Below are 11,916 nucleotides of genomic sequence, written 5' to 3' on the forward strand. Positions count from 1 at the left end.
TTTTATACATTTCCTAGTATAATATCGGAATTTCATACATATGTGTGTATTAAAAAATCTTTGAAACAATATTTTATACATTTCCTAAATAGTCTGGGAATTGTATATATTTCCTAGGAATTGTATTGTATACAATTCCTAGATTTCATACATTTTCGGTAACACAGTTAAAAGTTTCGACTGCTATAACGATTAAAAGCACTTCAGGAGATCATACCGAACCAAACTTTGCAATCATGTTTTTGGACCATTTCACGTGATGCTCCCTTTCCTAGTCAGTTAATTAGAGTGCCTAGTACAGAAAGTCTAAAAAGTTTGAGCACTTACCGGTGTTCATTTAAAACTATCCAGAAATTTTAAAGGTTCCCTAAATCTGTTTAAATGTTTATATGTATAAATTTTTGAACAGCGGCTATTGTCCGAACCGGACACTGATAGTCTTTAATTCAAAAATTTTCGAACTGTACCACCGTTCGACAGTCCTGAGGAATGGTGCAATGTTACCCAATATTCATTTCATCTCTTGATGGCATTGTCGACGAGGGAGTTGGCAACTAAAATTATCATAAATTATCGCGCGAGTTTGATAGTACGTCCTGTTTACTCGTTAATACCTAAGCAGTTCCTGACCAGTTTTGACGCATAAACAGGCATATGCACTGTTATATAGAAACGAATATTTTATGTAAGTATTTATTTGGAAATATAATTGCTTTAATTCAGTATTAAAAGCGATTTTATATCATTTGGAATAACTTTTATTAAAATACTAGCTTTTCGCGGCGGCTTCGCTCGCAGAAATTAATATTGTTTCTCCATAAAACCTTTTAATTCCCAATTCACCCTTACAACGTTTTAATTTTATATAATGTCGCCATCTTGATTTCAAATACAAACGCAGCAACAACATTTCATCCTTAAGGGTTGATTTTTAAAAATTGCCAAAACACGTATTTGCTTAATTTCAACAATGAGCAACCTTCGAGTAAATTTGAGTACAAATAAAATATACCCCATTGAAACGTTGAAACCACTTTTCATTTGAATAATAATATCAAACAGCATATATACGAAATTTCAAGTAAATTCAACCACAAATGTCACAAACAAAAATTGCAACACCTTTTTACCCCTTCCCCTCTTTGGAGGTTGAATTTTTTAAAATGTCGAGATAGGTCTTTCAGAAATCAAATGAGAGACCATTCAGACCAATATGTTCCATTTAAACATTGCAACTCCTCTTCACCACTCACCCCTCCCCCCAACAGAGATTGAATTTTTGTTATATCATTTTTAACAAATGAACGGCTAAACTGATGTTTTGACTGATACATTTTTCGTTTTGCTGTCAGTTGCGTTTTCGTATACCACGTTTTATATTAAGTTTCACAGGAACGGGATAGAAAGTGTCCTATGTCCGTCTCCTGGTTCTAAGGTACTTTCCCACCAATTTTCAGCCAAATCGGTTCAGCCGTTCTTGAGTTATGAATACAGTAACTAACACGATACATATAGATTAACATTTTAGCTTACATTTTAAGCAAACTATGAAAAACTTGCAGTGTTTTCCTTTAAAATTAAAAGTTATGTTATTATTTTTAACACTCAAGTTAAGACGAAAACATAACGGGATTCATATTTTCTCAGGAAAGTTCAAAACTTTCTTCATTTCATTTCTTGTAGTGACGCCTTTAAGTGGGGTGGTATTCAACTTAGCACGAAGCTAACTGGACTGTGATAAAATCGGTGAAAATTTGAACAGCAATAAAATTATGCCTCCTCGGTCAGAAAAGGAAACAAGCTTGCAAATTTGTCTTGTTTATTCATGTATGATCGGTTTGTGTGCGAGAAGTCGTCGAGGGCGGCAAATCAATATGATTACGAGTCCATCCCTGCACTATAGATGGCGGTAACGGTTTCATATGCGGGAAAACACATTGAGAATGTAGCGAGCTCGTCGCAGGAAAACTTTTGCCGAATTTCGACGAAGTGGAAATTCTACGCTTGGCATTGATTGCCGAATATGCGCATTGGGGGTCAGAATTTTCACGTTTTCAGTTCTATTTCCACGCATTAAGTTGGCTACCGTGCTTCTTCAAGGGTGGTTGGCGTAAAAATATACTTACAAACGCTACAATTCGTCGAAATCCCCGCTGGTAAGTTTTTTTTTGTAATTCCTACACGGTCACTAGTTCACCTTTACGTCGTTGTCCTGTCCATGCACTTTTACCCTATTAGTCAGAGGTGAAATCGTTATTTTAATAACGTTTATTGGCCCGTTAGGGGTTAGAAAATCAGCACAAGACTTTTGAATGCGTAATTAATTAATTACTTTGTCGATACAAGCGACTAACGACCGTCCTATGGTAATTATCCTTTTTTCTTTGTATGTAGCGGGTCGCGTACGTATTCGAGGGGTAATTTTGGGGTAGTAAAATTGCTTTTTTTCGCAAAAATTAGTAGTTTGAGTACCTAACGGATGACCATGTGCACTAATGTTTTATCGATTTAATAGGCAAATACATCGTCATGATAAAAATAGGACATGCAAATTATTTATTAGCAGTTTCCTTCGGCAGCGTTGGGGTAAAAAAAATAGATAAATTCATGGTCATTACATAAATTAACTTCACTCCAACTTGAACTGCACTGTAACTATCTATACATACCTATCATATACATGCATTAGTGTTAGGGTATATTTAATATATATATTTGTATGACGAAAATTATTAATTGAATTGCAAATTTGAATTTCTCTGACACGAAACGTTACAGCATAGACAGATTATTAGGAACATTTAAAATCTGACAGGGTATGCTATTGGTATTCTTTTGAATGTTGTTTTCATTTATCAATAACCGTTTTCCTGACTCCAAATTTTTGAAATAAACAAATATTGAATTTGAAATATAATTGACGAAACGTTTCCTTACAGAATTTCATTAATTCAAGTGTATTAGCACTTATTTTTTGACTTATTGATATCTTGATCCATAGATCCACTCAGTCAATCGATATACAATTGTTCTGAATGGAATATAAAAAATATATATGTTATTATTTTCCATTTTGTAGGTAATCGTTATGTACTAGCATTTTCTGATTCCCACTTTTCTTGTATTATACTTTTCTTTTAATTGTTCCTGTGAGATTTCGACCCAGCCTGCTTTTCATTGTCACGCAATCGAACCGCCATAATACTCTACGTCAGCCTAGCTGACTTAAAACGCGAATGAATGGATATGGAGGATTTTCCACATAACACGAAAGTGATTTCGGGTCATGACATCGCAGAAATTCCGGTCGAATGTTCATTTTTCTTTTATATACGGGGCGCGTTAGAAAAAAGTTCTTCAGTAATTGATGGAGACAGTTGACGAACCCTGGTGTTATACAGTAACCACTGCGGGTTGTTTGTCGCTTCCAATTTCATGTTTTTGATAGCACAGCCTAACAAAATTTGCAATGATTAGTCTGTATCTGTCTTCAGAATTACCTACTAATAGGAAATATAGAAGGACACAAAGAAAAAATGAAAAAGTGTATCATAAACAAATAGATAAATAATAAGTCATGTATCTTGTCATGTTCTCTTCACTATGATATGCTTTAAACAAAAATATAAGTACGGGGTAGCAGCACACAACAGACTTGTCTGAAGATGCCGAGAGGCGAAGGCGAAACAATTGGAGTGAAATCCAAACACAATCAAATTCTAAAAAGATGTTCCTGACCCGAGAATTTTCCTTGCCTAAGCACATTAAAATTTTGAAACATTGTAGTCTTAAAATGACGCTAATGCGGTGATTGGGGGCTAATTCTGGAGTCGCACTCAACTACCACATTCACTACAATAGCTAATAATTTAGAGTTTTCAAATTTATCTCAGCATATTTTGGGAATTTAAGGCTTTATTCGAAGCATGTATATAGTAGTAAATAATAAAGTTGATTACTCGGCACATGATGAAATATTTTGGCTAATTAGTAATATAGACACATCCCAATTTTTTTAGGGATGGTAAATCATCTATATTAACCATTGAATGTTTGATTTTTCGTTGGAATTACTCATAATTGAGTTTTGAACGTGTTCGGACCGATGCATTCGGCAATTTCTAGGAAAGTTGGTTCAGTTTTGGGAAACTTCAAAGCTCTGCTATTTTGTCAGTTGCAACGCTGTTTGTAGAATGTTAATCGTAAAGTTCATCGTTGATCGATTAAACATACATGCATATATAATTGCGAGCATGGAACTATACGTAAGTGTTGTTTACTTTTCATCCAGTTGGCAGTATTCAAAAAGGAGTGCATATACGATGATATAACGTGAATGCATGGTTTAAAATGCATATGTACGGTCAGAGAAGCGATTAATTATACATTTTATTACCTTCAAAGGAGCGATAAAAAGGTAGAGATAGAATTATATAAATGCAGGTGCATTGCCAACATAAAAAAATTACACTATTGTATTCAGTAAATTCTGAATAAAATTCATGTAGCTCGTATTTTAAATAGGCACTAGCCAATGAAATTTTAATTTTTGGTTGCCGGATTTCAAGGAGAGGGTTGAATTAAAACCGTTAAAACGAGCCTATAATGTTTACAAACACTAAAAGTCTGGAAGATGACAAAATCGTTATTGCAGTTGTCGTTAATCAAAACAAGCGGCGAATTGTAACAGTTTAGTCAAACGCAATAACTATTATATCGAAATAACAAACCATTTAGTTTAGTAATCAGTAAATAATGTAAATACAATCTTAATTACCAATTTCCAGTAGGTAGGTTTTTTGTTCATCATCATAAGGTCCATGGGTCCTAAGACTAGTCGGACACGCACCTCCACTCTTTCTTATCTTGAGCTAATCTTTGCATTTCTCTAAAACATCCCACATCCTTAAATATTTGCGAACAGTAATCTAATCTAGGTCTACCGCTACTGCTCTTAGTTGCTGTTTATGTCTCTGACTAGACCTTATGTAAAAAAGGTATCCTACCAACCTATCCCGTCTACTTTTTATTGACTTTCATAGAGTCCTCTGTTTTCCTATTCTTTCTAATATCTCTTCATTTCTAACCTTCTCTATCCACGGTATCCTCATCGCCGGTAACATCATATTTCGAACGCTCTTAACTTTTTCTTTTCCACCGCGTCCATCGTTTCCATGTTTCGTACCCGCACAGCGCCGCGCTCCAAAAATACACCTTGAAGAATCTTTTTCGAATTTCTAAATTAGTCGTTTGCGAGCATAGAAGTGACTTCTTTTTATTGAAGGCGACTCGACCTTGCGCTATTCTCTCCTTTATATACCTACTACTCCTTCCGTTCTGACTTATCTGACTTCCTAGATAGCTACCTATTTTAGGTATTTAGGGTTTTTGTTATACTTTATTTATTATTATTGCTGTTGTTCTTTTTCCTCTGGTCGAATTACCCTGCACTGCTGGGTACTTGGCCTCAGTATTCGGTACCCTATGGATCTGGTACTTTTTTAGGACCCGGCCGTGTACCAGATATTGACGGCGGGTACCGAATCCAATTATTATTACCTCATTTGTAATTATACCTTACTTTATAAAAGCGTTAAGAATTACAGACATACTTCTGTCGGGCTCCTTCGCCTTATTTTTAAATAAAATTTATTAATTGTTTATATTGAATTTGTTTGTTACTGCACACAACTTTTGTATCGAAGACTACCAGTTTCATATCGTTTACAATGGTCTGTCGTTATCAGTTATAGTTATTCTATTTATCCCTGAACTTTATTTTACTTCGATCGTCCGGGGACACATTCCTGGTGTTAGTAAAATTATTGACGCACTGTGTTCGTCATTAACATAGTTTGGGTGAATCAATCCAAGAAGAAGTAATGTACACAGAGCGAAAATTGTTGTTTCATGTTTATCTTTGACTGACATTTGAAAAATTACCATTTTAGCTCAGTAAAAATTCCTATGCTTCTGGTAAAGTTTATAAGGTTCTCTTACAAAAAATAGTGGACTAATATCGAAGTTTGTCAATACATGTTTCTAGCACTCAATTTATAGTGTCGAGTATGGTAATTTTTCTAAGATTTTCCTCTACGTGGTACATGTACCTACATATATTTATGGATATATATAATTACCTATATAAGAGAAGAAAGAGAAAGAGAGAGGAATGAATTTTTCTACATTATATTTATCATGAGCAACCCCCAGAGTCCCAGATCCAATTAGTGTAGAAGGATTTTCAATAATGGTAGTATTTTTTCTTCCTGTCCGAGGAATTTCGTTGCGGTCGGATGACTTTCGAAAGAGAGTGTGTTAGAGGTGCCTTTTTAATTGGACGGAAGACTTTTCGGATGTTGATAGATGTCACTTTCAAAGAAGCTTTTTAACTTCAGGAAATGGAAACCATATCTGAATGTCAGCTCCAGGATTGCAAATCTCGGTCGAGTTACGAACAATAATAATGCGTATAGTCAGTAGGGAATGGACGTGGTCGTCCCCGTAGGCAATTATAAGCGTTTTTATGAAACAGGAAATTAGACGTTTTTGAATAAATAAGCGCCAATTGAACTGTACCTTCTAAAATACAAGATTAAAAAAAAACGGATAAACAGACACGACTGATCCTATAAGGGTTCCGTTTTCAAACCCTTTTATTTGATATGTCACGCGGTACAGCTTTTAAAACATTATTTTCCGTTTTATTATTGGCTTTCAAAAAATGACTCCCATGTTCAAAATTAATTTATTTACGTCCGTGTTTGGGTCGCAGAAATTCATACCAATAATGTACCAATTTGAACTTAATCGGTCCTGTAGATTCGGAGCAAATTGTGGCAACTGTGACAGACGGACAGACAGGCACATTAGTATTCCTATAAGGGTTCCGTTTTTCATTTGGACTTACGGAACCCTAAAATAAAAAGAATCCTATACTGAAAAGCTTCTGTATATTAAGTAATAGATAATTAGGGATTAGGAGTGAATCAGAGAAGAAGGTTGGGGGTGGGATTGGGTGAGTCATGGCCCATCTTGAATACCAACAAGATACAAGACAAATCGTAAAATTTAAAACAGCAAATACTGACGCACATCACACAATCCAAGACTCCTAAGAATACAAATTTGATACCGCATACGTTAAAACATAAAACCTTAAGCAGGTCTTAATCCCAGCATCTTTTCTCGCTAGTAGTGGAAACCTTTAGTGATTTTTTCATGAATATGTTTGCTACATTACTTCTATCCAAGACTATTTCACTTCCTGGTGGAAAATAGTGTACGCACGAGGGGAAGAAATAAACATGCAGTCCGAGACTGTATAAGATAGAAAAATCGTTGGTCTTTCTTATGGTTTTATTAAATTCATTACAACCCTCACAAAGATTTAGCGAAAATCCTTAAAAATTAAAATTGATTAATCTCTTAGGAAATAGTGTGTATTACTTACTTATAGTTTCTGCCGCTTCAAATATAGTTTTAATTTCTTTTATTGAAATGTTTCTTGGGAGAGTTTAGTCTCTCCATAGGTACGTCACTAAAAACTATTGATTTTAAGCTTTATCCCGACTTAAAAATGTTCATTCTCTCAGAGTCTCTGAAAGCGATACTCGAGTCTCCGTCTCTCATCGAGTCTCTCTGGTGTCGCTGAGAGAGACTATCAAAAAAATTGTTTAGCGTCTCTGAACGAGAGACTCCAGTCACTCATAGAGAGATCCTCATTTCGTATCCAGTCTCTGAACGAGAGACTCGAATCTCTCAATAAGTGGTGTCTCGATAGACATGATTAAAATATTCAAAGTTCAACATATTTCAGAGATCCCAGTCTTTCTACGAGAGAATCGAGTCTCTCAATTTTTCAGTTTTATTTATTCAGTCTCTCTGTGAGAGACTCTAATCTCTGAATTAACAATTTTATCGTTCGAGTCTCTCATACAGAGACTGTGAGAGATCCATAAAAACATCTAGGCAATAACTGAGAGACTATTAAAGACTGTGAGAGACGCTCCCTGAGACGCTGAAAGACTCTGAAAGACTGGAGAGAGACTGAAAATTTTTGTCCAGGGTATACCTAGACAGAATATTTTCAACTGACTTCAAGAATAGGCGGGACTCAATTCGAATGTATTTACGTAATTTTTTTGCCAATTGTGAATCGATTTTAATAATTCTTTTCTTACTAAATCTATATATATGTAGGAAAACCCCGATTAAATTGAAAATTAAGGGATGGTAAAAGTGTAATCCTATTTGAATTTGTTAATTTTATAGTTTAAGTTTGTACATAAAGAATTTTATACGTTGATATATTTAAATTATTATAGGAACTAACACATTCCTTTATTTCTATAAATGAGATAGTAGGTACTCGCAATTAGCAAACAGTATTTTTCGTTTTTTACTAATTAGTTAATTTTGTTGCAGACTGCTTGTTGTGTACTGGTTCATCACCCTAGGCAGCGCTTGTAATTTGTTGTGAGTACCTTATATTTATCTTTTGTTCTAGTTAACGTACTATTACTAGCTCCAAACCCTTTAAATTTTCTTCTCTCTCGAATGTAACGAACTAAAAATTATTCCCTTTAGTTTTGTTTCTACGTATACGTGTATTTACCTTGTGTACAATTTATAGATAACGCTCAAAGTAAATTCCGGATGTTTCTGCTTCTACTAAAGGGAGAGCATTAAATTAAACCTTCTGGATCTACTAATAGATACCTAGTTGTTGGTAGTAATACAGTTTCTATTCACGTTGCGTGTTTGTCTTGAATCACTATTTGTCAGCCGTCCAATAAATTTATAATTGAATTGGTTTACTAATAACGCTACAGAAATGTTGTCATCCAGAACTTGCAAGCCCCTCAAACAATATTAGCTTCAATTGACCCAATTAGCACCTTGCAAGTATTACTGATGATGCATTTATAAACCATATATGAACTAATCTATTTAACTATTGTGAAACGTTACACGTTTCACACATGTATGTATGCACAACCTTTGACTTCAACTTACAATGAGATTAATAGGTCATCAATAATAATCAGTATTACGAATGGTAATTACAGTTTTTTGTTATCTTGTGGCAATTTGTCGATTAATTGACGGTTTAAAATCTGATGTAAAAAGCGGTGAAAGTTATATGTGTGTGTGTAATAATTTGTTGAAGGTGAAACTGGGTTGTGTGTTTTACGGGAAACCTGCCTGTAAGGGAAAACCCATAAAATTTGCTTTACAAGCTATAAACATCACCCTCCAGATAGGGTTCCATGATTAATTGTTCATATCTTTTATGAAACATTACGGTTTACCTTACGTATTAATACCTGTTTCTATTTAGGTAACTTTTACATAGGAACAGGTTTAAAATTAAATGTGAAAAAATGTAAAATTCTTCAATAAGTACCTATATATATAGTATTTGATATACCTAGTCCTTTATAAATGTCACCGACCGTTAGAAACTAAAAATTAGAACTTTCAAATTCATAAATCTGTAGGTATTTAGGGGTAGACCTAGGGAAGGAAGATGAATAAACGTCATTCTAATTGCAGCTTCCATAATCAGTTGTATACAATACCGGCGTTATCCAAAATTCATTAGGTATAGGTACAAATTTCTGTCACTCAAATTGAGTGGCATTTTTTTGACAAAAATTTATGAATTTTTCTTTGATATGAAGAGATATTAGACATAATAGGAAAACAGAGGTCTCTATGAAAGTCATTAAGCAATAGAGATATGTTGATAGGACATCTTCTCAGGTATGAAGGTCTAGTCAAAGTCATATTAGAGGCAGTAAAGGGAGTTGGTAGGAGAAAGGGGTAGAGGTAGATCTGGATTAGATTACTGTTCGCAAACAGTTAAGGATGTAGGTTGTTCTAGTTTTAGGGAAATGCAACTTGCGAAGTGCCTGTCCAACCAGTCTTTCGACTGACGACCTTATGATGATGATTTAGGGAAAATGTTAGAAGCGTGAATATTGTGATGTTAAAGGCGAATAATGACGATAGAGAAGTTTACAAATGAAGATGCATTAGAAAGAATAGGAGAACAGAGGACTCTATGGAAGTCAAAAAGGAATAGACGAGATAGGTTGGTACGACGCCTTCTCAGGCATGGAGTCAGAGACATAGAAGCAGAAACAGAAGTTAAAAGGAGTAGAGGTAGACCTATATTAAATTAGTATTCACAAATAGTTAAGGATGTGGGATGTTCTAGTTTTAGGGAAATACAAACATTAGCTTACCATAGAAAAAGTCTTAGAGCTGACGATCTTATGATGATGATTAAGGGCGTTATTAAAAAAGAGTAAACGAATGTATGGATTGTAAATGTTACATTTGAAGTTTTAGTTTTATTATTATCAATAAATCTGTTTAAGCGCCTGTTTGTTTATAACAGTCTACGAGTAAACGCTGCACTTTTGGCCAGTTTTAGTTCAGGACTTTCTTTCGGATCCGAAGGTCTGCACAAGGTTTACTGTCCCAATCAATTTGTTTGATTTACCTTTATTTTTGTTTTATTTTCATCTTATATTTATTATAGTGAAAAGGAAATAGTATATGCATTTTAAATTGTTTTAATCTTCCGTTGGTTTTAGTGGTGAAATTTCGTCAGTCCTTTCTGCGTCGTTATAACCGGATATTACAGTATTTATTAAATTCGTATGACTTTACTGTCGTTTTCCTACTTCACCTGAAGTAGGTTTTACATTATCTGCCCGAAATAATGTTATTTTGGAAATTCTTGAAAGCTCGAGCTTTTGTAGTAGTCGTAGTCTTGAGTACAATACAGTTTATCAAAGTTTAAGTTTCAACTGGAACGGGACTTTACTCTAATACTACATGCCAGGAAGGCAGCTTTTCAGACAAACTTCTTAGTCCTTTTGTCGTCGGATGCTTAAATCCTAGTTCAAGTATAGCTGCATATGCTCCAGATTTTCTAGCGGACAAGAAACTTTTAATACACTTACGATGTCTTAGACAATCTTTAATTTCTTCACATTCCTGCGTCTACGTTTACAATATTTGCCAAAAGAGACGTGGATGTATTCGTGTAGGTAGATAGGAAAAAAGGAATAATGTTATCCTTTGGGACAATTTAGATATTTCTGGAATCTACAGCTGGATTTTCGGAATGCTGGATCACTGTAGCCCTTAAAAGGAAGTGGTACATATTTCTGACAAATTTGTGTGGCAATTGCGATACCTACTTTCACTTTTCATGTTTTATGTAACAACCCCAATTAAATTTCAGTGTTATTTTGTAATGTTTCATCATCATCATCATCATCATCATAAGGTCGTCAGTCCCAAGACTGGTTGGACACGTACCCCCACTCTTTCCTATCCTGACGTAAACTTCGCATTTCCCTAAAACTAGAACAGGCCACATTCTTAACTATTTGCGAACATTAATATAATCTAGGTCTACCTCTACCACTCTTAACTCCTGTTTCTGCCTCTAATATGTCTCTGACTAGACCTTCATGCTTAAGAAGGTGTCCTACCAACCTATCTCGCCTATTTTTGATTGACTTCCATAGAGTCCTCTGTTCTTCTATTCTTTCTAATACCTCTTAATTTCTAACCTTTTCTACCCACGATATCCTCATCATCCGCCTATAACAGCACATTTCAAAGGCTTGTAACTTTTTTTTTTCCGTCTCGCCCACTGTCCACGTTTCGCACCCGTACAATGCCGTGCTCCAAACATACACCTTCAATAATCTTTTTCGAATTTCTAAATTAACCGTTCGCGAGCATAGAAGTGACTTCTTTTTATTAAAGGCGACACGACCCTGCGCTATCCTCTGTTTTATATCCCTACTACTCCTTCCATCCTGACTTATCTGACTTCCTAGGTATCTAAAATCAGCCACTTCTTCTAATTTTTCGTCTCCTATCTTT

At 34.9% G+C, this 11,916-nt stretch overlaps 1 protein-coding gene across 8 annotated transcripts in view; it reads left to right on the forward strand.

Moving 5' to 3' along the window:
- LOC108737683 (complexin) overlaps positions 1–11,916 on the forward strand; it is a 314,656-nt gene that overhangs the window by 62,433 nt on the left and 240,307 nt on the right. For 5 of the 8 annotated variants that reach the window (XR_003231945.1, XR_003231944.1, XM_018470712.2 and 2 more), the window contains exon 2: positions 8,428–8,478. The exons of 1 other annotated variant lie outside the window; for it this stretch is intronic. The gene's annotated coding sequence lies outside the window, so the exon portion shown is untranslated. Of the gene's footprint in view, positions 1–2,054; positions 2,157–8,427; positions 8,479–11,916 lie in introns of those variants that run through there. 2 more of the 8 variants (XM_018470708.2, XM_018470716.2) reach the window with 2 other exon arrangements.

The sequence above is a fragment of the Agrilus planipennis genome, unplaced genomic scaffold (assembly GCF_000699045.2).
Source record: "Agrilus planipennis isolate EAB-ADULT unplaced genomic scaffold, Apla_2.0 scaffold7, whole genome shotgun sequence".
In the NCBI taxonomy this organism is placed as follows: domain Eukaryota; kingdom Metazoa; phylum Arthropoda; class Insecta; order Coleoptera; family Buprestidae; genus Agrilus; species Agrilus planipennis.